Below are 24,697 nucleotides of genomic sequence, written 5' to 3'. Positions count from 1 at the left end.
CACAAAACCAGCTAGAAAATGGATGAAGTCAAGAGGCTACATGATTCATTCTTTTAGTTGTGATGTTTTGATGACTTTATTAGTTTAATCTTGCCCTCCTCCGTCCCCAGACTGGGGTGATATGCTTTAACAAATTCAGTCATGGCACTCTTACCTTTTCCACACCTAATACTATGAGATTACTTGAAAAAATTCATGGAAAAAAATGGAACTGGAAGCTGAGTTTATTTTGGTGTGCCCAAAACACAGACATCGCTTTTCATAATACACCTTTTCACGCATTCTTGTTTGCCTGCACATCTGTTGTTTTTTGCATTCAAATCAGTGTATCTTTTGATTCCATTTTTATGACCTTTATAAGACACCCTCATTCATATCTGACTTGAACTTCTGAGTTGCTGTTAGCAGAGAAAATAGTTTCGATCTCTCCTGTCATCAACATTGTCTGTCCTGCTGGTTTGAGACTGGACTGTGAGTGTTCTTTGTTCTGTTCCAGACAAACGCAGGGATGAAGCGCAGCAGCCATGGCTCCGTCTGGCACACTAAGTATTTGTAGCCATTGGGGACACTGTGCTGGGTTGTATTTATGCTTCACACATTTATCATTCGACTTTCTTTTGATGAATTCTTTCCCCAGTCACTCTAGCCACGCTGCTGAGCTGCTCCTCAATTGCAAAAATCCGGCTTATCTCTTCTACTGATCTTTCCATTTGGCCATACACACTCTGTTAGGGTTTTGTGTGCATTTTTTGGGGGGATTTCACGTTGTCTCCCCATGAGACATACACAATCCTTAAAGCAGAGAATCATATCTTGTGTGTCTGATTTGTCTTCTATAGCAGTGAGCAGGTGGCCAGGGTCAGAGTAGATGCTAAGATGGCATTGAGTGGACACATGCTCAGTTACTTAAACCCTCACAAAGGCCTACCGTGCAGTACATTGATTATCTACATGGTATCCACATCATAGACTTCAGACATTCACTGAGCTGTGCTCATTTATGAATAGAAGCGGGCATGGTCAGAGGTGAGCTGAATATACAGCCTTTGGCGTTGCTGAGTGGAAAGACAGAAATCTGAAACTGATGGAGGGAAAATATCTCTGATCTCCTCTTAACCCTTGAGCTCTCAGAAACCGAGAGGTCTCACCAGCCCAAAAGCCTAGGGATCACCGTGGACTCTACAGGCAGCTTTGAAACTAAGTGCCCCCAGCTCCCATTTGTTACTTGGTTCCAGTGCAGGAACAGGAAGACCAGTTAGGAGCACTGTGCAGTAACATGGAGGAAGACTGTGTGGCTGAGACCTGCACTGGTACAGTTGCAGAGGTGAGCAGTGGGGCTGGTTACATGAGTAAATGATTAAGGCTGGAAGTCTAGAGAGTTAGTCCCATGAGGAATGTCCCTTTGTTTGGAAGGCCCATGTCCCTGGAGGCCATGGTGGGGCAGAGTGTTGGTGAATTACATTCAGGGATGCTGTTTATTCCTCTTGGTTGTGAGTTTGTCCTTCCCTGTTAGAGGGGGAACTGGACCGAGAGAACCTACATCCCTGGGTTCATTCTTTTTTGATCCTCCAGCCAAGCTCGTAAGTAAAGAAGGGACTTCTGCAGCTCATTTGCTCCAATCTCGGTGTGCTTGCTGCTGCACAGGCACTCAGATCAATGCCATCCAGAGAGAAAGGGCCTGCCTTCCGTGGGGTTGGGGCAGTAATGGGCCAGGGAAGAACCTCCCAGAGAAGAAGGCATAGCACCCCTGAGAGAGTCATTGCTGAGCTTTTACAATGGAGCATCAGCATGAACAGGATCTTAGCATTAACCACCAGGTGTGAACTGCCAAGGCTGTGATATTGCAGTGGGAGGCACTCTCTTGAATGGCAGTCTCTGTGCTAAACCAACTCTACCCCATCTTAATCATTTTTTAAAGATTTCTCTATTTATTTGAAAGATATTATATAGAGAAGGAGAGTGATTGATTGAGATTGAATTTTGCTCTGCTGATTCCCTCCCCAAATCTGCACAGCAACCAGGGCCACCCCAGGCCAGACTGAAGCCAGGAACCTGGAACTCCATCTGGATCTCTCACTTGGGTGGTGGGGACCCAAGTACTTGGACTGTCATCTGCTGCCTTCCTATGTGCATTTGCAGGAAGCTGCATTGGAAACAGAATAGCTAGGACTCTAATTGATTTTCTGATATAAGATGTGGATGTTCCAAGGGGCTGCTTAACCCACTGTACCATAACGTCCCCAGCTCTCTGGTTTCCCCTTTCGTTCTCAGCTTCTCCCCTTATCAGAATTCACCACCAGCTGGCTTCTGTCTCAAGGTTTATGCTTCCCACAGCAAGGAATCCCCATGGCTTTTGGCTAATGGGCTGAACCTAACTCCAACTTCTTTCAACAGTCGATAGTTATTCATCATGTCTGTTCTTCCAAAGACTGCAGATAGCCTCTCTTCTGTGTCTGTGGGACAGCAAGTGGAAGTAGACTTAGCCATTCAGGCTTTATGGTGTCCAGTTGGCCAGTGCCAGTGCTTTGGGCTCATATGTATCCTTTGTCCAGATGAAATAGTGGCCCTTCCACTAGGCATGGCTCAGCAAATCTGCTAGTGCCTGTGCTTTATTGGGCAATAAATTAATTCAGAGCACTGCCAAGGAAACAGATAAATGGATAGGACAGCAAAAACATTTTTTTAAACAAAGAAAATGGCTTTGTTTCTCAACAGTGTCATTTCAATGATTAGCTCAGTTATTGTACAGGTTCCTTAATTGACAAAGCTGGGAGGGATCCTGATTAAATGCTTCATTAAGAAGACCGGAAAGGGGGCCTTTTCATCACCTTAGGGACTTGGGAAAGATGGGCATTTCTACAACTAGGGGCAGGCTAGACTGGGCAAGACTACAGCATCTGCCAGCAGATGCTAAGGTGAGGTGGTGCAAGCCTGGTAGGGGGACTATGGAGAGCTCCCTTGCTGGGCCACTGCACCCATTGGTGGGCAGAACTGGGATGGGGGAATACCAGGCTGGGCAGGACTACAATACCTGTGAGCTTGGTCAGGGGAGAATCAGTCTGAGCTAACTGATTGTATCCACTGCTGCATTGCATAAGCCAGAGTAGTTGTAGACTTGTTGGGTTTTGCTGCAGCATCAGCTGGCAAATGCTGGGACTGGGGGCAAATCCTGTTGAGCTAGACTGCAGAACCACCTGGAGATTGCGAGATCTAGGACTGGGAGTAGGTCCAGTAGGAAAACTGTGGGCATCTCTCTTATGGGTTGCAACTCCCACTGGGGGTGGGCCTGGCTAGACAGGTGATGGAACTTGCTGGCATGAATGTGGACTGGAGTGGGGGGTTGGTTGGGTTGAGCTAGGTTTCAACACCCATTCACGGGTATGAGAGCTGAATGGGATGTGGGACAGACTGGACCAGTATGTTGAACAAATTGCAAGCACAAGAACTAGGGCTTGGGACAAGCCTAGTGGTGGTCAGTGGATTTTGCTTCAACTGGTCTGCAATTCCCACTGGTGAATGTGAGGGCCAAGTATGCAGTGGGGAGGGTTGGGCTGGGCCACAGCATCCATTGGTTTATGTAAGAGATGGGGCTGGAGACAGAACTGACCCAGCAATTACAACTACTAGTTTGTGTGTAGGCTGATGTGGGAGATGGATAGAGCTAGACCCATAACTGGTAAGCACACATGAGTCAGGGCTGGAATTACTTCAAACAAGGTCTTTGGGTATGCCCCCTAACTGAACCACAGGACTCAGAACCCCAACCATGGGGAGAATCATAGGATCTGTGGTCTGACTGTGGAATATGTTTGTCAGAGCTGAGAGTCTGCAGTGGCTTGGGCAGAGCAGTGGACAGCAAACCCAGATACAAATGGAGGATGTGGTGGTCCATTGGAGCCTGCAGAGGATATCTGATAGCATAGCAGGAAAGAGGACAAAACAAGTTGGTCAACTACCCCAGCCAAGTGTTGGCAGCAAATATCCGGGCAAATGGAGACTCTAAGATGGACTATGTCAGTCAATGCACTTTGGAAGGATTTCCTCATTTTTGAAACAGCGAGATAATCAACATTTCAGAACTATTGAACTATTGAAACAACTTGAGTAGAACCCTCAGAGCATGTTCCATGCCAGGGATCCTGGGATGACATTGAGTGGCCATTCCCCATCCCCGGATACTGCGGCAGTTGGGAGACTGGGTGCGGCTTCTCTCTTTATCTCCACCCTTTCCCCAGATACAGGAAGAAGAAAAAAAGAAAAGAAAAAGTGTAAGCAGTGGTCTCACCCACATTCCCCTAACCCTCGACCCTTCCCACCCTAATCAACTATGTAAACATCATCAAAAATTCAATTTAGAAAAAGAAGAAGAAAATGGAGGTATTTGCTTAGTGTCTTAGGTGCTGTGGAAGCTTGTGTCTCACTGTGGATGATGGGCATTCTGCCTGGGTATTTAGTCTATAAATAGTGAGTGGTTCAAGGCAGGCTGTACCTATGAGCTATGATCAGCATGGTCACCCTTGAAGATGCTGGGAGAAATCTTTTATGATTTGTTCTGATCATTAACTGCATCTTTATGGTCAGTAATAATGCAGGGAGGGAAAAAGATGGAGGAAGCACCTTGTTTGTAATTGTCATGATACAAAGTTAAGAGGAAGTTTGAAATTCGAGCCTTCAAGACTGAGAAGGAAGGCAGGAAAAAAAAGAATCCCTCCTTTCTGTATTTCTATATAAGCATCATACTATGCATGTATTTTTTATAAAGGTTTTTTTCCTCTGTTATTTTTATTTGAAATGCAAAGTTATGGAGAGATATAGAGAAACAGAGAAACCTTCTTTCTGTTTCAGCAACCACCAGGATAGATCTGGCTGAAGCCATGATCCAAGAACTCTGTGCTTGTCTCCCGTATGGATAGCAGGGGTGCAGGTACTTGCATTATCTGCTGCCTCCTTCCTAGGTGCATTAGCAGGGAACTGGATCAGAAGTGGAGGAGCCAGGGCTTGAACTGATGCTCATGTAGAAGATGGTGGCTTAGTTCACTTTGCCACAATATTGGCTGTCATAAAGGACCTCTTAAAGGAGTTCTTTCCAACTTGAATATCAGCTGCGTAAGATTTTGGTCATTAATTCTCTGTATTGCCCTCACATTGGAGGTGGTGTGTAACAGATAGTTTGAGATCAATAAATGTGTGTGTGGGGGAAATGAAGGAATAAGTGGACTATTTCCCACTATCCAAATTTTGCCCATGATTTCCTTACAGCCTCACCACATTTCAGCCAGAACCTTCTCTCCTCCTCCTGTCTGAATGATTGCTTGGCTCTGCTCAGCTGATTAACTCTTCTTTTTGCTTTTATTGGAAATCGAGGCCTTGCTTTGAGCCGTATTTTTTGTTGTCTTGATTTGACATTAAAATCTTACAGTATTGATCCTTTTTTATATCCATTCCACAAACCTTTTCAGGTTGCCATAAAATGTTTTTTATCTGTATTTCTCTAGGAATAGATGTGTTGCACTAGTGTGAATTCAATTTATCTTGCAAGTAGAATAGCTGATCATAACAGACTCTTCATGTAAGGTGCCAAATCCTTCAAAATGTAATGTGGGCTTTCCTGGATTTTTGTTTTTCACTTTGAATATTTGATCTGTATGCATAATTGCTCATGAACTCAGCTTTTTCTTTTAAGATTTTATTTTTATTACAAAGTCAGATATACAGAGAGGAGGAGAGACAGAGAGGAAGATCTTCCATCCGATGTTTCACTCCCCAAGTGAGCTGCAACGGGCTGGTGCGCGCCAATCCGATGCCGGGAACCTGGAACCTCTTCCAGGTCTCCCACGCGGGTGCAGTGTCCCATTGCATTGGGCCGTCCTCAACTGCTTTCCCAGGCCACAAGCAGGGAGCTGGATGGGAAGTGGAGCTGCTGGGATTAGTACCGGCGCCCATATGGGATCCCGGGGCTTTCAAGGCGAGGACTTTAGCTGCTAGGCCACGCTAACTCAGCTTTCGAATAGAAATTGAATTTGTATATTTTCTGAGACCAACCTACTGAAATTTTGTTTGTTTGTTCTTTTAAAAAAAACCGCCACAAAAGAAGAATCAAAGAGAGGCATAAGGGAAATGGATCACAGGGGGTAGGGGGAGGTTTGGGAGAGAGAAAATGAATGTGAATGTATGTTATGCCCAAAGCTTAATTTTGAGGACTTACCTGGGGCTCTTTCATAGAAGATATTTACAAAAATGAAGAGCTGTTGGATCATGGAATTAGGGACATGGTAGGTAAACCAGTGCTTCTGCTATTGTCTAGTGTGTGTTCCAGTAACTTCTGACAAAGGGGCCTTTCTCCCGTCTGGTGCTTGCAGCACTTCCCACTCTTGTTGTTGGGGTGAGGTTCGGGTGAAACGGCAGCTCTTTGCCCAGGGATTGCCATCTTGGCACTAGTCACTTGCAGCAGAAGTGTGTTGATTAAGAAAAGTGTCATTTTCAGTGTAGTGCTAGAGCCCTGGCATGGGATTTTAAAGATGACTCAAAAGGTTCTTTTTGAAACACTGCCATGTAATTAAAGAAAACCAATTTAATGACCTAACATTTAGCATTATTCTTTACAGTTTTACTCTTGGATTGGAAAATTTTTGAAAAACAATAGCATCACTTAATCAGCTTGAGAAGCAGTGCACAGACATAAATATGTTACTTTATTTTAAAAATTATTATTTATAGAAATAGTCCACTATGCATGACCAAGAAAATGAATTGAAGATCTATGCTTTGTCATTCCGTTCATTCATCAAGGATACAGCCTATGCTGGCATTGAGGGGATCTAATGGGAACATGACATTCAGAACCTAACACCAAGGAGAAATAAGACCTATACAGAAAAATAGTCACCTAGGTATGCAAGGTCATATGGGAGGGTGTGCTCTTGAGGTGAAAGAATTAAAGCAATCAGAAACGTTAGATAAGAGTGGATGGGGATGTGTTATAATCAAGGAAGGCATTCATTCATTGATTCATTCAACAGTTGTCTGTAACAGTCACGGAGCTGTGCTGCAGCCCCTGATCTGGAAGCTGGGGATGAACCAAGGAGAAACCAGACCAGGTGTCTGTCCTTATGGCATTCCTCTTAACCTTGAGATTGGACAAACATTAAAGAAGTCAAGATGGGAATATGTGAGTGATTTCAGGTAATGATGATCCAGTGAAGGAAATGAAACTGTGGGACAGAGGGGCCAGACCAGCTTCATGTGTACCCGTGAGTACGTACATGCTCGCTCATAGTTCATAGGTGCAATCCACAGAAAGGACTGGGGGAACTCACTTGTCACACTGGACTCCTGTTGGGTTTGGTGGAGGAGTCTCTTACTCACATTGCACTCCTGCCTTTACGCTTGCTTAGTTCTTGGCATGGACTGAGACCTGCATTACTTCCTGATAGTGGGGTCCAAACCCTGTACCTGATCCCATCGGTACCTACAAGCAGGCAAGGAGAGGGCTGTGCCTGCAGAAGGGGCCCTGAAACTCAACCCCCCAAACCTAAGCAACAGCAAGTAATCCCATCATTGCTGGGCTCTGGCTCAGCCAATCCTTTGTACCTAGTGAGGACAAGCTTGTTCAACCTTGTTGCAAGGAGGGTGAGTATGTGTGTGGGGGAAGGTGGGGTACCTCGGTGACTGAGTGTACTGCAGACCACTCCTCCAAGGTCACTCACGTGGAAACTGGAGATCAGAGAGTTTCCCAAATGGCCAGCTCAGAGACCTGGTTTTTGGGCAACCCGGGCCTGTGATTGTAAGTTCGCCTTCACCCTGCCTTGTTTCTGCTAAGATCCTTTGTTTGTAGTTGCTGTTAGATGATGACCATCTTCAAATTCTGGGGCTCAGTGTTCCTCAGCCCTGGCTGTGCATTAAAAGTGGCTGGGAGTTTTATTTTTCTAACACTTCATGAGCATACAGAGAGGCTGAGGGTTAAGCCTGGCCAGCTGGGTTTTTAAATCCTCATATTCTCATTCCCCAAGAGGATCTGAGGCGTTAAAATGCTCCTTCTTGAAAATGTGTCAGATTTGCAGGGGGAGGGAGGTTGCTGGTTGGAAATACAGATTTATGGGCTTCATCAGATCTTTGGAGTCAGTGCCTGGGTAGATATTTGATGCACTGCAGTTTCAGCATCACTGTTTTGAATTGTTCACAAATATAAGTGGATTTGTTTGCTGTTCTTTGTGCTTTTTAAACAGGAGTTCAAGCAATAAAGTAGAAAAACCACTTTTCAGCAGGAATTTGGGCAAGGACTATAAACAATAGTCCAAACATGTCAATTTCACCCATATTCATTATGCCTTCTAGTATAAAGTAATTTAAAATTTATATTATTGCAAAAATTAAGAAAGAAGAAGCATGAGGAAGGAAGACTAGAAAGGAAGGAATGAAAATATCACTGTACTCTCAAAGTTGTTACCTATGAGCCCCATTAAATCTCTCCTCTTTATATTAATACACATGTAAGTAAGTAAAAGAAGAAACCCAAGAAAGAGAGTTGGTATGAAGCTCAAAGGAAATCATCTCTAATGATGAGATTTCAAGAGATCTTTTCTAGATAAGAGGTTTCCCAGGAGCCCTAATGACACAGCGATGAGAGCCTGCTCCTAAGCCACAATGAACAAGTGCTGCCTGAGCCATCCAGGTAGGGTCAGGGAAGCACTGCCTCTGTGTATTCAGAAAGCAACTTCTGTATCTTGGGTCATTCTCTTTCCCCAGGCCGAGAACTGCTAGAAGCTTCTGCAGTGAGGAGCTTGGGTTGCCTTGCTCTGCACTGGTGCAGTGTCTCCTGGGAGTTGCTTTTTTGCCATTGTTAGTGGGCTTGTGTTCAGTGAATCATCGCATTCAATGAATCATGCAGTCACCCGGGGTTGGGGGGGACTCCCTCTCCACCCAGATGGAGCCAGCCCCTCCCGCTTCCCGCTCAGGCTAATGTTTTCCTCAGTGACAGGAGCTGTGAGCAGCTCACACCCACCGCTGCCACCCTGTGACTTTAGGCACGGACAACATGTGACACAGACCCCCACTCCACGTGAGAGAGGTCAGTGTGGGGTTAGAGGATCAGGGCTCCTTCTTCCCAGAGGTGACTTTGAAATTGTTTAGGTTCTTAGAGCCTGAAGAGGCCACTCCCCTCAGCTAATCATAGTTGCTGGGGTTCAATCTAGAGGTTCCCTGTTTTCCTCCCAGGACTCCACAAGAAGAGATCAGTTCTCATCATGTCCAACAATTTATTAACCATGTCCCAGGCCAGACAATGCCTTCCAAAGAGCAACACTCATTCATCAAAGGAACAATACTATCATGATAGAACACCAACTTCTCACAATTTCCTGTACTAGGTATGAGTCTCCCTCCCTCCACCTCTCTTCCTCTCTCTCTGTATATGTATGCGTGTGTGTGTGTGTGTGTGTGTAAGAAATATGGGAATTTCAGATGTCATCATTCACCTGCTTCTGTGTCAAATTCCTCATTATTAAGCAGAGAATTGGTAATTCTCCCCAAGTGCCTATATGAGCTCAGCACATTCTACATTATTTCTCCCTGAGTACAACAGCCAGTGTGTTGGGGTGTGTTAGCCTTTTTGGCAGCCCAATGCAGCTTACATTGGATGGTTGTGTTCTTACACATCCATACAGAACACTTCAGAGTGGGGAAAAGAGGAATTCCTGTTAGTCATTCCAGGACCCTAGCAGACTAGAATTCGAGTCACCATTGGTATACAGGTCTGGCACAGCATACTGGCAACAAGCTGCTATCTTGGCTTGTTGAGACACTGTCAGAAGGGAACAACACTCTAATGGAATACGAAATTCCTTCCCTGGTGTTTTTGGCCAGTTTCTGTGTTGGCTTGAGTCTCCCTAGGGACAGGAAGCTCAGCACCATGTAGTGGTTCTGTTGCTTTTATGATTCTCACAGTCAGATTGGAATTCGATAGAAGAGCTTTCTAATATGGTGTTGGACAAGATGCTGGTAATGTAGACAATAACCCAGTGAATGTTCACACCGCTTGGGGATGGAGAGAGGGTTGATGGTGGTTTGGGAATAAGATGGGGCAGTGCAAACCCTTGGGGATCCCATGTGGTCTGAAGGAGTCTCTGCCCTCCACAGTCGTCCCAGAAAATGTCTCAGCTTTGATGCTGGTTTGCTAAGGAACTCTGCTTGCTGATGATGCCCCCAGACTCGCCTGAGAAGTATAATGGAGAGGGTGTGGGATACGCTGGCAGCCTCCTTCTCCAACCCCCCGAGTTCAGGAAGGAGCTTTGATGCCATGGATGAAAAGGAATTGAGGCCCAGCTCTGCTTCTTGTAGACATTTAAACTAACCATGTCTTAGCTTCTCCACATGCAGGGTGGAAATGCCTTTTCCAGAAATGAGGACACTTGACTCTCATGCAGTTGAGTTCAGCTGATGCTTCTTAACTTCCTCCATGCATGGTCTGCACCTCACCCTGCCATGCTGAGTTCATAGACCCATCTCAACCCCTCCATTCACTCAAATAATACCCATGGAGGGTGATTCAGGAGCTTTGGACATGCTGTAATGCTGCAGAGGGAGCAGGGTTCATCTGCCTCTAGTGGTCTCCATCTCACTCTTTCCTGCTTGGCGGAGCTCCCATCCAGACCCTTCAGGGTCTTCAGAGCTCTTGGCTCCTCTCATCTACCACTTGTTCTCTATTTGTGTGTTTTACTGTCCCTGGGATCATGGCCCCCCTCCAGAATGTGAGGCTTGTAGGGGCACAGGGCATACCTCTTTGTCTGCTGTTTATCTGGGTTTGGCACTGAGCTTGGGAGATGTTAGTCACTCATGAAGTATTTGCTGAATGAGTGAATGAATTAGCAATACACTTTCTGCCCTCAAGGAGAACACAAACAAGTGTATAGGAAGAACGAGTGTGACTACAGTGGTCATACGGGTGCTTTGAATTAATTAGAGGAGTGAAAGAGAGTGCAGATTAGCGGTAATCAGGGGAGGCTAAAGGTTGTTCAATTCAACAGAAGAGACCATAAGGGAAAGAAACAATCAAGACTTTGAGGCATGCAGACAACCCAAGCACCCTATGAAACATCATTTAAAGCAAACTCAAGCATAGTGACATATGTAGATTGTACTGGGGAGAATGTGTTCAACAGGCCAGGTTCTTACAAGAGTCACTCAGCACAGGGAACCTTGGAGAAGCCATATGGCTACCAGGGTGTGGAAGCCATGGGGACACCATTGTCCTTTAGCACATTTCTTTTCAACAATGAAGGAATCCAGATGGATGAGTTCCCGTGTTCTGTTTGAGGTACCTTCTAGTAACTTTCTTTGAAAAGTCTTAAGCCACATAGTTACAGATCTTGTAGTCCTGGGTTTAAGTCCAGTTAGCTCTATGTGGTTTGCAATTCTGTATCTGCAATTTCAGTCAGTTGTAGTTTGAAAATATTTCAGTCAATAGTTGCATCTGTGTCAAATATGTAGTTTTTTCCCCTTGTTATTCCCCAGTCACTGCAGTGTTACAACTTTCTCATTGGCATTTGCATTTATATTATATTAGATATTACATAGCAACCTAGAGATAATTTTAGCATGGAGAGGATGGGAGTAACTTATCTGCAAAAACTGCCATTTTATAGAGGGGACCTGAGCATTTTTAGATTTGGTGCTGGGAGGAGCAGGCAAAGGTTGCTAGAATCAATCCTGTATAGAGGCTGACGGATGGCTGTCTCTCTTCAGAAATCCAGCCCCATATATTTGAAGGGAGCATTTAAATCATTTTAGTAGTAAAAGTGACAACATATCTTAGTTAAAATAATTTCCTTAAAAGTCAGAGTGAAAGAAATAGAGAGTAAAGGAGACAGACATCTTCCATCTGCTGATTTACTCTCAAAATAGCCACGATAGTTGAAGTTGGACCAGGCTAAAACCAAATGTCAGGAGTTCCACTGGCAGGAAACCAAACACATGATCCATTACCTGCTGCCTCCCAGCGCATTCGAAGGAAGCGGGAATGGAAGCAGAGGCAGGATCCAATCCCAGGCACTTCAGCATGGGATGCAGGCAGCTCAAGTAGTGACTTTCCGCAGTATACTGCAACACCCGCTCTAATGACATTACATCTAAATTTATGAACTTCATTTCTATGGAAACGATATATCAACATGCTTCCTGGAATCAACCAGATTGCTGAACTAGACTGTGAGAATGATTTTTGAATAATAACTTCATGACAATGAGCCTTTTCTCCCTTTCAGAAACAGTAAATATCAGAAAACTCAACAATTTAGAATGTTCTTACGTTTACATTTGAAGAAGTTCCATAGATCCAGGGATATTCTTCAGCTGTCTGTCTCTGTGAGCTTAACCCTGAACCTAGAGTGGACACAGCACCTTTGAGCTATGAATGAAAGAAGAAATGAGTGTGAAGAAATGAGTGAGTGTAGAGTAGGTGATCATATCAGTGAGTTCTTGCATCTGATAATCCTTCGCAATTTTTGTTGATTTATTTGGTGGTGAGGGATGGGGTTTGCAGCGTTGGGACACAGCACGTTAAACCAAAGTTTGCATTGCTAGTATCTGTGTTAGCACTGACTTGAGTCCCAGCTGTCCTATTTTCAACTAGCTCGCTGCTAATATGCCTGGGAAAAGCAGTGGGAAGCAGTCCAACTATTTGGGTCATCCATGAGAGCATTTTAGGTGGAGTTTCTGGCTCCTCACTTTGGTCTGGGTATAGTCCTGGCTGTTGCAGCCAACTTGGGAATGAACCAGCAGATGGAAAAGCAATCTCTCTCTTTCTGTGTATGTCTCTCTCTTTCTCCCTCTTAAATAAATGAATCTGTTATTTTATTGTTGGAGGGGCAGAGAGGCAGAGGAAGATCTTCTATCAGCTGGCTTATTCTCCAAATGCCCCCAACAGCCAGAGCTAGGCCAGACCCAAGCCAGGAGCTGAGAACTCTTCCCCATCTCCCATGGGAGTGGCAGCAACCTTACTACTTAAACCTTCCCAGAGTACATAGGAACAGGAAGCTGAAATGGGAAGCAGTGTGGGCACCCATGCCCACATACTCTGATATGGGGTATAGGTATCCCAGCCAACTGCTTAGCTGCTAACCAAATTCCTGCCCACTAGTAGTCTTTCAGCGGGGTATGGAGAAGTAGAATTCTATGATCAGGCTGAGACTCTGCTGGCTGCATTATGGTATTTAGGACCCCTAAGCCCTGAAAAGATGCCAGCTCTCCCCCACCTACAGCACTTCCACGTAAAAATGGGAAACATTGGAAAATCATGCAGTAAGCTTAAGGTAATCCAGCTCAGTCTTAGTTCTCCCTGACAACTGTGTCAAAGCTGTTGAATATAGTAAGTAACAATGTGTTCTCTGCCCCCTGCCTTGCTGATGCCCTAACTGTGCCCTTGGCATGCTGCTTGGAGCTGCTGATGTCCAAAGCAGATCTGAACTCTCTCTCAGACACACACACACACACACACACACTTGCTCAAGTTAAATGACCTTGAAAGGACATGTGACATTCCACAAAGGGTCTCCTTTTCTCCTCTTTTGATTCCAGACTAAGTATGAAGCTGTGATTCACAGACAATGTACATCCTCTGCTTATATCCCAGTCCCCCAGATGCCAAACATGTGCCCCGTGACAGTGGAGCTTGTGGGTTTCATGCCTGTCACCAGTAAGCCAGCGCTCCAGTTACTCCAGGGGGTGTTGTTGTCATGCCAGCCTTACTGGGTGACCAGGGGATTTGAGGAATGGTGGCAGCTGGCGTGGTGGATGAGTATCTCTTGTGGATGAGTAGCAACTTGCTGCTTAGTGGGGGGCCCACCATGGGTCCATTTATTCACAATTGTATATATTGAGACTTAGGCTACTGACCTTGGCTTCTGATTTTTCTGACCTGAGAGTGAAAGATTTGTGAGCAGGTGTGATGCTGTCATGAAGCTTTCTGTTTCTTTCAGGAAGGGTAGCTTATCTGTGAGAATTCAATAGTTAATACCAACCCGTCACTTCAAAGGTGGGAGAAATGTCAGAATTGGACAGGTCAGGAGCTTCTCTTTGGAGACCTGGGTTTCCGCTCACTGGAAACCTTAACATAAGAGGCCTGCTGGTTTCATTCTTGGCCCTGATCACTGTTGCCAAGGATACCTTCCTTGCTACAGGCAGCTGTCGGACCCCCCCAGAGAAGGGGACTTGTGGTGCCAAGGATGTGCCTGTAGGCATAGCCAAATCCGGGGTGGAGCAGGTCAGTGTTGAGGCGTAGCCAGTTTGCGTGTCACTTGTGTTTTGAAGACTTGTCTATCATCTTTGGCCAACTTCCTTGACATTGATGGGCTCTGGCGACATTGCTTTCCAGGGCACACTGATAATCCTTTTTGAAAGCAAGACCTTTAGAAACAAAATTATTACAGCAGAAAAGGGTACTTTTAGATACTCTCATGTCCAACTGACTCACTTGAGGGCCTGTGACCAAATTACTGTGGATTGACCTTGAGATTTAGACTTGGAGATGAAGTGCACTGTGTTTGTCCCATTATCTTCTAGAGGAAGTCACCATGGGTTTGTAAAGTGGTTTTATGAGCAAGAGCACACTCTTGTTAAATTTCCAGCCATAGCAGAGACTTTGGTCCACAGTTAACACAAGGCAAAATAATTCTGGTTTTGGTCTCAGTCCCTGATCCCTAAGAAATTCTCAACCCACCTTCACGCATCAGTCATAGGTTAGGAGGGAAGTGGAAGGAGAGAGTGGAGATTCAGCTAGAGTCCTTGTGGCTAAACAGGAATAGATTCTGAAGAATGAGGGAAAAAATATTGGTAAGCTATATTAGCTTACTAATGGATAAGAGCAAACATCTGGAGGGGCAGGAGTTACTTGTTTGAAAGCAAAGATAGGAAGATACTTCTTCAAAAAGTTCATGGGAAACACACTCCACCATGTAATTTCTTCTTCTAATGAAGTTTTGGAATCACTTTTGTAGGTAATATTCCCATGAGTGATTTACGGTGAGTTTCTAAATGAAAATCTACTACTTTTGGATCCATTGGCAATGTTTCAATTTTTCTTTCACTTTTGAAAAATCTAAAATTAAAAAAACTAAATTAATATATATAACACATGATTTACCATGTTGGTCATTTGTAAGTGTACAGGTCAGTGGCATTCAGTACATTCACTCTGTGGCACCGACATCACTACCATCCTTCTCCCAGACCCGTCACCTATCACAGGCGCTTCAGATCCCATTATACAGTAGAACTGCCCAGTTTGTCTTCCTGGCCTTCTAACCACCATTCTAGTTTCTGTCTCTGTAGCCTTGACTACTCTAGATACCTCATTGAGGTGGATACTTGTCCTTTCATATTGGCCTGTTTCAGTGACCATCAGTGTTATTGCTTGTGTTACAGTTTCCTTCCCTGGTTAGGGGTGAATGCATTCTGTACGTGTGCATGTTCACTTGTTCTTGCTTACTTTGCTCCACCATGGACTGTGGAGACAAGTGATGCTCTAAACCTGGATGTGCAAGTATCTCTTTGAGAGCTGGCTCAATTCCAACTTTCCTTTAATACAAGAGCTGGCAAGATTTGAGAAGCAGGGCAAAGATAGCCGTCATCTTAGCTTTTGGTGACAGTGAGTGGCAACTGGTGACCTGACAGTGTTATAGATGTCCCATCTTATAAACCTAATTAAATTAAAAATCAAGTTGGCCAAATCCACATCTACTTCAGGCAGACAATTTCTCCAAAAAAAAAAAAAATAAATAAAATAAAAGGCTCATAGCTGAGAACTTGGGCCTCCACTAGCAGATAGAACATTTTCCCCCAGATTTTTCAATAATTAGACAGGAAAGGCCTTTCAAACTCTAGACCTCAGATGGAAGATTTTCTCTTGTTGCCAGTGCATCAGTTTTAGTGTCGTTGGTAAAATTATGCAAAAAGTAACCTTTTAAGTTTCATAATGAAATGATGTAAGATGTCAGTGTCACTAAGCCTCAACTCTTAGTAAGGATGCAGTTTTTTTTTTCTTATTTATTTGAAAGGGGGAGACACACACAGAGACACTGAGAGGTCTCCTACGTGGTCTGTCCCTTACAAAATGCCTTAGTGGGTTTCAAACGGAAGCCGGGAGCTGAGGACTCAGTGCTGGTCTCTGGATGTGGATAGTGGACGCATCCCAAGGTCTGCATCAGCCACAAGTGCAACCCAGACACTCTGAATCGGTACTTGGCATGCCAAGTGGCGTTACAACTCCTATGCCCAGTGCCATACCAAAGTCATATGTTTTAGGGAAAATTTTCTGACTTACCATTATCGGGCTTTCCCTCATTTCAGTTTTTTGTTTGTAAGAATTTGAGGCTTGGGCCCGGCGGCGTGGCCTAGCAGCTAAAGTCCTCGCCTTGAAAGCCCCGGGATCCCATATGGGCGCCGGTTCTAATCCCGGCTGCTGCTCCACTTCCCATCCAGCTCCCTGCTTGTGGCCTGGGAAAGCAGTTGAGGACGGCCCAATGCATTAGGACCCTGCACCTGCGTGGGAGACCTGGAAGAGGTTCCTGGTTCCCAGCATTGGATTGGCGCATACCGGCCCGTTGCGGCTCACTTGGGGAGTGAAACATCGGATGGAAGATCTTCCTCTCTGTCTCTCCTCCTCTCTGTATATCCGGCTTTCCAATAATAATAAAAAATCTTTAAAAAAAAAAAGAATTTGAGGCTTCGCAAGAACACAACTTAACTTTTCTGTATTTTTATTTGGGCAAAATGAGATGCCAACAAAATCCAGGATTTTATAAGAGAGCGTCCTTGCAAATTTTGAGAAATCCTCACCTGCAGAAATCCAGGTAACTCTGGGTCTAGAGTTGAGTCAACATGAGCCCTGCACATAGGTGAAATTACATAATTAGCTTGTAGCTTGTGTCCCAGAGTGTGCTTTGGGGGACATGAATACTCAGTGATTCAGACACTGCGTATCTATCTGTGTCAGATACATTCTTCCCTCTGGCCCCTAAACTGAGCACTTTTTTGTGCTTGGTTTTGTGTACTTTCCAGAAGATCCTTGACTTCTAATAGATATATCCTTTGTAAATGACACAATGAGCAGTCCAGCTGTTCTTAGTGATAGTCAATTTTGAAAGGATCTGATCTGAAAATAGACATGGCCAGGGATGTGGTTGAACAGTAAATATGGACAGGCACCAGCATCTGTGAGAACACGGGATAGGTCTGTGTGTGTGTCCCTTGCAGCACGTGTGTGCGCCTGTTTACAATGTTATATGTACACTGACATGTGCGTTATTCTGGCTTTCACCTCTTCGTGACACACACGTTTTTCTTTTGTTGCCTGGAGTCCTAGTCCAGCTCCAGCTCTGAATTCTCTACTCCTCCAGGCAAAACTTGCTACATCAGGAGTCTCCTCTCCTGGGCCTCCCACCATCCATCCGAGTCCTCCTTCTGCTGGCCATGCCTGATGCTATGTCTAGGCTTTTCCACTCTCTTTGCTTTCCCCATCAGCTCCAGCCATCAGCATCTAATCTGTGTGTCCAACCCTGCGTGTGCCTCTTGGATGTTTGATCTCCCCGTGGGTGATCTCAACTCTCACCCTACTTTACCAGGTGTACCCAGGTGCTGCTGTCACCTGGAACCACATCTTATTTCTCTCTCTCTCTCTCTCTGCTTTTAAGTGTACTGCATGCAGTAATAATACTCCATATTCTTTTACCTCTTTTGTTTTCTTTACTATTCATTCTGTGAACTCATTTCACCAACCCTTTCTCCAAATATTTGTTTATTGAACAACCACTTTCCTAGTTTTTTGGAATCAAGTGATGGTTGAAAGTGAGTCATCACTGGGACCTTCATAGACTTTTCAGTCCATCAGATGGGGAGCAGTTGCTGATATGATTGTAAAGGGATATGCGCTGTGTCAGCTGCAACAAAGACCTGGCAGCACTGCTGGGGGGCCCTTCTTGCCCAATGTGGGCAGAGAAGTGATAGTGAGCTGACAAACCACCTACAAGAAGGGGGGTCAGACTTCTGGGAGGTGGGAGGTGCTTGTGCACAGATCTGTGTCTGGGAGGAGGCAAATGGCAAGTGCGAAGAACTGAGAACTCGGTGTGACAGGAGCCTAAAGCAGGGAGGAATGGAAGACCAAGGCAGAGAGGAGGGGGAGGGTAAATTTCCAAGGTCTGTAGATTGATTAGGGAATCATTTTTTTTCATACAAACAGCTGTGGAATTTATTGAAGTAATTTCAGGACGGGCCTCTCCAATGCACATGAATGCTGTACAAGTCCAGTCCATTTTGCTCTGAGTGTGGCGTTGTAGAATCATATTTCCTGAAGTACAGACTTGAATGCCTTAAAAATCATGGGCATTTTTTACTAGACTTCTAGCAAGCGGATATACCACAGTCTTGTTCTGCTCTGAAAGTTGCATGCATTTTCTTTTAACTCTGTGATTCCAAATCCCATTCTTTTTCCTTTCTTTCATCCTGAAAACATCTTGACTGACACCATTGTTTGTGAGTCTCAGTTTACAGGGAATCGGTTTGTAGCAATTTTATGTCTGTTTCTATAAGTGTGATGTTCCAGATTATTAGTGTGGAAACTTGGGAGACCTTGGGATATTTGAGTGACACTGTTAAAATTCTGGCTCTGGTACCTCACAAGAATGTTTATTTATGACAAAATTACCTTTTATGGTAGCATCATTGTATCTTTTAAGAACTATTAATGAGAAAACATATTTCTAGACTTATCACACTCGGGGAGAAAAGATTTCCTTTTTTTTTTTTTTGGATTAGGAAACACTGAGATTCGGTTGTGAGGACAAAAGCACGAGAGCTTTTCAAAGACTCTGAGAGGCAGGAGGGGAAAAGATGGGATCTCGGCCCTGAGTCGTCTTCTCCAAGGTCTGTGCTGTTGTGTGTTTGTTCTGTGGGAGCCTGTACTGTTTGAAACAGTGAATCCAAGTGCCGGTGGAGTTTGCTGTGGTGATTTTACAAAGCAAGACTCTTGGATACAGATGTAGTGACAGGTATTTTTGTTATCATTTTGAATCTTAATGAGGTGTGAGTGGTATATAATCAGCTAAAAGAGCACCACTTTTTCAAGATTTTAACTCCAAAATGATTGCATATCAGTAATTACCAACCACATAGTAATCTGTCTCTACCATGCCATTTCAGATTGGAAAACTGAGTCCCAGAAAAATGAAGTGACACACTAACTTCTTATTAGCGTCTGCTGTATTTCCCACCACATATCACTCACACAATATGCCTGTTGTCTGTTTCTCCCTAGAAAAGCCAGGTACACCCTCAGGGAGGGAGAAGAGGTCAGGACTTGGGTCCTCTTTCTAACTTCTCAGTTGCTCTACTTGCATTCCTTTCCAACTTGTGATATTGCAGTTGAAGGTGGTGTTCCTTCCATGCCCAGTCCTGCCTTGGAGACCCCACACGTGCCAGTTAGTAGGTACAGCAGTCCTTCAGCCCTGATGGAGTTTTTGAGTCATTTCAGCCTCCAGATTCCATCTCACTGAGAGTCAAGGGAAGACTTGACTTAGCTGTTTCAGCTTTGCAATTCCTTGTCTCTGAGGCTGTGTGATAGAAGTTCAATAATGTTTGCTGATGGTCTTCAATTCATCAGGCCACACTTTTGGTAACTTAGATTCTAGAATGATGTTCTGTCTCAGGTTGTTTTGCCTTGGGAGTCTTCATATCTGTCTTTTTATAAGGTAGATTTTATTGTGTATAAGTTACGCATCTTGTAAAAAAAAAAAAACACCCAGGTATCTGGGATCATATAAAGAAAATTGTTCATTTTTTGAGAAAGGCTTCTTTCTAACTGCCAGAAGCCAGACTCTATGTCAGATGTGTAGACTCATCAGTTAGGGTCATTTGCTCTGCAGGGAGCTGAGGAGAATGTGTACAACCTGCTCAGAAGAGAATGAATCCATCCTCTTCACTATGCAGAGTGCCTCTAGCAGGACTCTCCAGGCCTACAGGCTGCATATCTATGTCCTAATGGGCTGATGGGGAAGGTGACATTTGTAAATTAATCTCTGACTGGAGCTAAGTGGTTTCCGCTAATGGCTTTAATTCAGGGACTCCCATTCTTGGCCAGGCATCAGATTCACTGTTGAAGCATGTTAAGAATAGAGAAGCCCAGCTTCTCCCATCCACTGTCCAGTCCCTGACTCCTGCTTACCATCCTCTGGCTCTTAGAATGCGATGAGAGTCTTTTGGCTTTTAAGGGAAGTCCTCTGGGTGATTGGATGTTGGCGGTAGCCCCCTTAATGGTCCATGCTTCCAAACACATCTCCGATAACTCCTGGAGCCTCATGTGTCAAAACCAGCAATGGAGCCTAAGTTCTAGAACAGGCAGTTTGTCTAAAAAGCACAGCTTCTTGATTCTCTCACGTCCCGGAGGCTTCCCTTTTCCTTCTGAACCTGAGGGGCATGGCCTTACTGTGTTCCATGTTTATGAACGTCCTCAGACATTTGGAAGGTCTTTGTAGTCCCATCACAGTGTCCACTTAGGAAGACAGCAGGGAAACTTCCCCCTCTATTCTCTGCCTGTCACCAGACTCCTCAAGTCAAGTGTTAGGAACAGACTTTAGAACACTGTGTATGTGTGTTTCTTGGCATTCTTCTGTATAAAAACACATGTCGTGTTTGATCTTGGAGTTTTGAAAATAGATGATGCATGAGGGCCATTGTTCCGATGACATTTATCAAATTGCTTTTGTTTTTAGGAATCTGGCACTCTGCACAAACCACCAGCACTCAGCATCACCACACAGCATATGAGTGTTTTCAGTAAGATTGAAAGCATCCTGCCAGGTAGCCAAGGTGATTTGGTAAGCTCAGACTGGTAGAGAAAGCTGGATGGGCTTCAAGGAAGAAGGCCAACAGTAGCATTCTGAGAGGCAGTTCTGCAGTTGTCTTGTGCACCTGACTGCTTTCCACCATGGTGTCAAGGGGGCAGTGCTTTGTCAAGGGCGTGGTCATTGTCAAAAGCCAGTGGCTGGAAGGCAAGTGTCTTTCACTGTCTCAGGTCTTGTTCTTTTCTTGGCCTCCTCCTACCAAATCCTTTGGACTTCAGTCTCCCTTGCCATCAGGACTACAGCAAACAGCCAAGGACCCCAGAGGCCATGCTCCCTACTGAGAGGCTGTTGCATGCGAATAGGCAGGACATTTTGAGGATGCTGAGGACACTGCGATAAGAGCCCCTTTTGTTGCTGCACCTTCCAAACTTCTCTTTTTTTGCTAAAGATTCACCAATCAATAACTTATTGTATTTTGTTGATACCTATGCTTAATAGCATAGGCTCAAACTGTGTAAGCACTATTTCAAATGGTATCTTTGTGACTCCAAAGATATATGCATAAAGATATATGCATAAAGATATATGCATATCATATGTTAAAAAAATCTTTGGATGACTGTTTAGGAATGTCCTGTAATAGAGGCATTATAAGCATTACTATTTAGTTTGAAATCTAGTCCTATTGTGTTCTCAGACTAATGCTTTTTCCTATTTTGAGTACAGTTATCAGAGCATTAGGGATTTGTTAGAGAAGGAAAATAAATCAGCCAGTCCTTCTGGGTGGATCTGCTATGGCTCTGTTGAGGACACACCTCTGTTGTGTTTTGTCTTCATGGCTAAGTCCAAAGAGCTGCTGTGTTTTCAACCTGGATCCAGGATGACTGTAGTCAAGCCTGAACTGACTGAGAGGCAGTTGGCAAGTGTAAGCAATGCCCTGCCCTTCATAGGAAACGGAGCGTTTCACTTGGGCATGGGGACCCTTCAGTGTCTCCTGAGAGTCTTCTGTCTTTGACAGATGCTGAAGTTTGAGTCTCCTCTTAGATGACGGCAGGACCCCTTTCCTCCTCTTGTCTTTAGCGGAGTTACTTCAAGAAACCACTACTCCCCATCGTGCATGTCAAGTACACATAGTGGGGCTGCATTCATGATGGTCACTGTGGCTGGCCAACCTCATGCGAGGAGGTCATGGCCATGGCAGGAGAGCTCATTTTAATCTCCTTATAGTAGGAGGTAGCTGCTGTTTGTGAGGCCTCTTTCCTCCCTCACAGCTGTAGTGTTTAATGGCAGCCTGTCTAGCCAGCTGGGACAGAAGCTCAGCCTTCAGACACTCAGGGAGCCCCATTGACAGGGATTAGTTTTGAATCAGCTGTTTATGAATGAAAAGAGGCCCTTCCCTTCAGCGCTGGCCACACCCCTTCTCTTTGCAGCTTTGAGAACGAGGTCAGGACCAGGATCCAACTGCTTCTGTTTCAGAAATAGCAGCATGACTTGAAAATTAATCTTAACCTATTTGTTATGCTGCCTCCTTCAGAAAATACAGGAAAAAATCAGAGACCTGCTCGGGTTGTTTCTGTGTTTTTGTGTAAACCTTTGCAAGGAATGTATGAATGCGTGGATGTGAAGCTAGATGGGGGTGAGCCAGCTGAGAGGGATTAGTATTGGTTAGAGGGTAATTACCGACAGGCCGCAGGGTTTCCTGGCATGTACCAGGACCAGGTTTTAGTTTTTAAGACAAACTAGAAAAATAAAGTCATCCTCAGGGGTAGATTATTTTTAAAAACTTCCTTTCATAATATTTTAATAGTTGCTGTCAAGTCGCTATATGCCCAGTTGATTTGATGGTCATTTTCTGTCTTCTGTCACCTACTGTTTCTCCTCAGCAGCTCCGTAACAGTTTTGCAATGTTTTAATGAGTATCTCATACGGATTTTATTTTCTGTCGATCACTTTGGCAAAAATGAGTCAGAAAGAGAGGGGGGCAGCTTATTCATGTTGAATCTTTACATGGATAGTCCACAGCCAGTACCACAATGTGGGTCTGTGGATGCTCTGAGGAGAGCAGCACTTGCAGTGCCTTCTGGCTAGGTCTTCTTTGGGCATTGGCACATCAAAAAGCCATTTGTGAGCACTGATAAGGCATTGTTATATACTGATGGTGTTTGTTTTTTTTTTTTTTTAATCTTTTTCTCACATTTACTTAGTCATTGGCCATTAGGTTCTTTTTCTGTTTGTTTTTGACCATAATGTCTTTTCACGCATCTGCTCCATCAGAGGTGAAATAAATTAGAATGTTGAGGACCTGCTGGTCAGGATGGGCCTCACGTACTACACATTTGTCGGATGGACTTCAGAGTGACAGGTATCCACTGATGTAGGTGCCAGTGCTCTGTTTTATATCAGGGGCAGTTAATTCTGAGTGAAGAGTGTGAAGGGGAATGTGACTTGTCACAGAACTTGCCTCATGTGTTATCCAATTTGGCATCCTGCAACTGAAGTAGCTTCCTGAATGCATGAGAAGTATAATAGCCATATATCTCTATATCACATCTATATTTGTTTCTATGTATACAAACACAGGGGAGTTTTCATGACAGCACACTGCTGCTTTCCAAACTAATATTTCTTGTGCAGAGAAAGGAAATAGGTGCTGATTTGGGGTAGGGAATGGGAATTAATTGCATGAGGGATCTTGAGGAGATGACAAAAACATGTTCTGGAACTGGATTAGAGTGATAGTTGCAAAACTGGGCAAATTTATGAAAAGATGTTGATTCATTGCATGAATCAGATGAAGTTTATGGTATATAAGTTGTACCTTAATAAAAGTGGTTAACTTGCATCTGAGTCTTTTGGGATCCTAAGGTGACATATAATATGAGACATGGTATCCTACCTAATTGCTAACTTCTCCGTTCCCTGTGGGGAGTGGCCAACCCCACGTGTATGTTAGGTGGTCACAAGATGGCGGCTGGCCGAGGGCCAGGAGGCGGGATTTGTCCCGCAAACAGGAAGTCGCAGAGATAGGCTAATCCCTCCTCCCCCCCCCCCCCGCCGCGATTGCTGGCGTATCAGATAGCGCCCAGTGGACCCACGGGGAGAAGTGATTGGTGCAGAACTATGTAAAAGTAGCCAGACAGACGGACGAACGAAGACAGAGGACGGGACAGACGGACGGACGGACGGAACAGACCACTACGAAGAAGAAAGACTGGGGGGGCGACGCGGAGGCAGACAGGGGACTTCGAGGAGACAGACTGGGGAATGAAGCAGAGAGTACGGGAAGAAATGTGGGAAGAAGGGGGGCGGAAAATGGGAGGAAGGGTGGCGGAAGAAGCGGGTAGGAAAGCTTAGACTAATGGGTACAGGCGCAGCGTAGAGAAGGTTTTAAACGCAGTGAGAGGTCCGGTTGCCGGCTTTTCCCTGACCCTCAAGAGTTTGCCGCGTCGTTTTAATGTTGCTGCTGCTGGACAGTGGCTACAAGTGGTGGCCCGTATGGGGAAATTTTTCGGCCTGTGCCGGCAAGTGGCAGAGAGAGACAGAACAATGTACGGGGGAACTTTTGGCCTGCGCCAGCATAGAAAAGTGAACGGGAAGAAAACACTGGGGAGTGAAGCAGAGTACGTGAAGAAATGTGGGAAGAAGGGTGGCGGAAAACGGGAGGGAGGGTGGCGGAAAAAGTGGGTAGGAAAGCTTAGACCAATGGGTACAGGCACAGCGGAGAGAAGGTTTTAAACACAGCTGCTTTGGGCAGTGAGAGGTCCGGTTGCCAGCTTTTCCGTGACCCTCAAGAGTTTGCCGCGTTGTTTTAGTGTTGCTACTGCTGGGCGGCAGTGACAGTTTCCACTCAAGTGTATTGATTTCAGTTATAG

At 44.8% G+C, this 24,697-nt stretch overlaps 1 protein-coding gene across 9 annotated transcripts in view; it reads left to right on the top strand.

Moving 5' to 3' along the window:
- Positions 1-24,697, top strand: part of KCNMA1 (potassium calcium-activated channel subfamily M alpha 1) — a 665,861-nt gene that overhangs the window by 311,748 nt on the left and 329,416 nt on the right. The window lies entirely within an intron of this gene.

The sequence above is a fragment of the Ochotona princeps genome, chromosome 13 (assembly GCF_030435755.1).
Source record: "Ochotona princeps isolate mOchPri1 chromosome 13, mOchPri1.hap1, whole genome shotgun sequence".
NCBI lineage: Eukaryota > Metazoa > Chordata > Mammalia > Lagomorpha > Ochotonidae > Ochotona > Ochotona princeps.
This window is presented reverse-complemented; position numbering and strand designations above follow the sequence as displayed.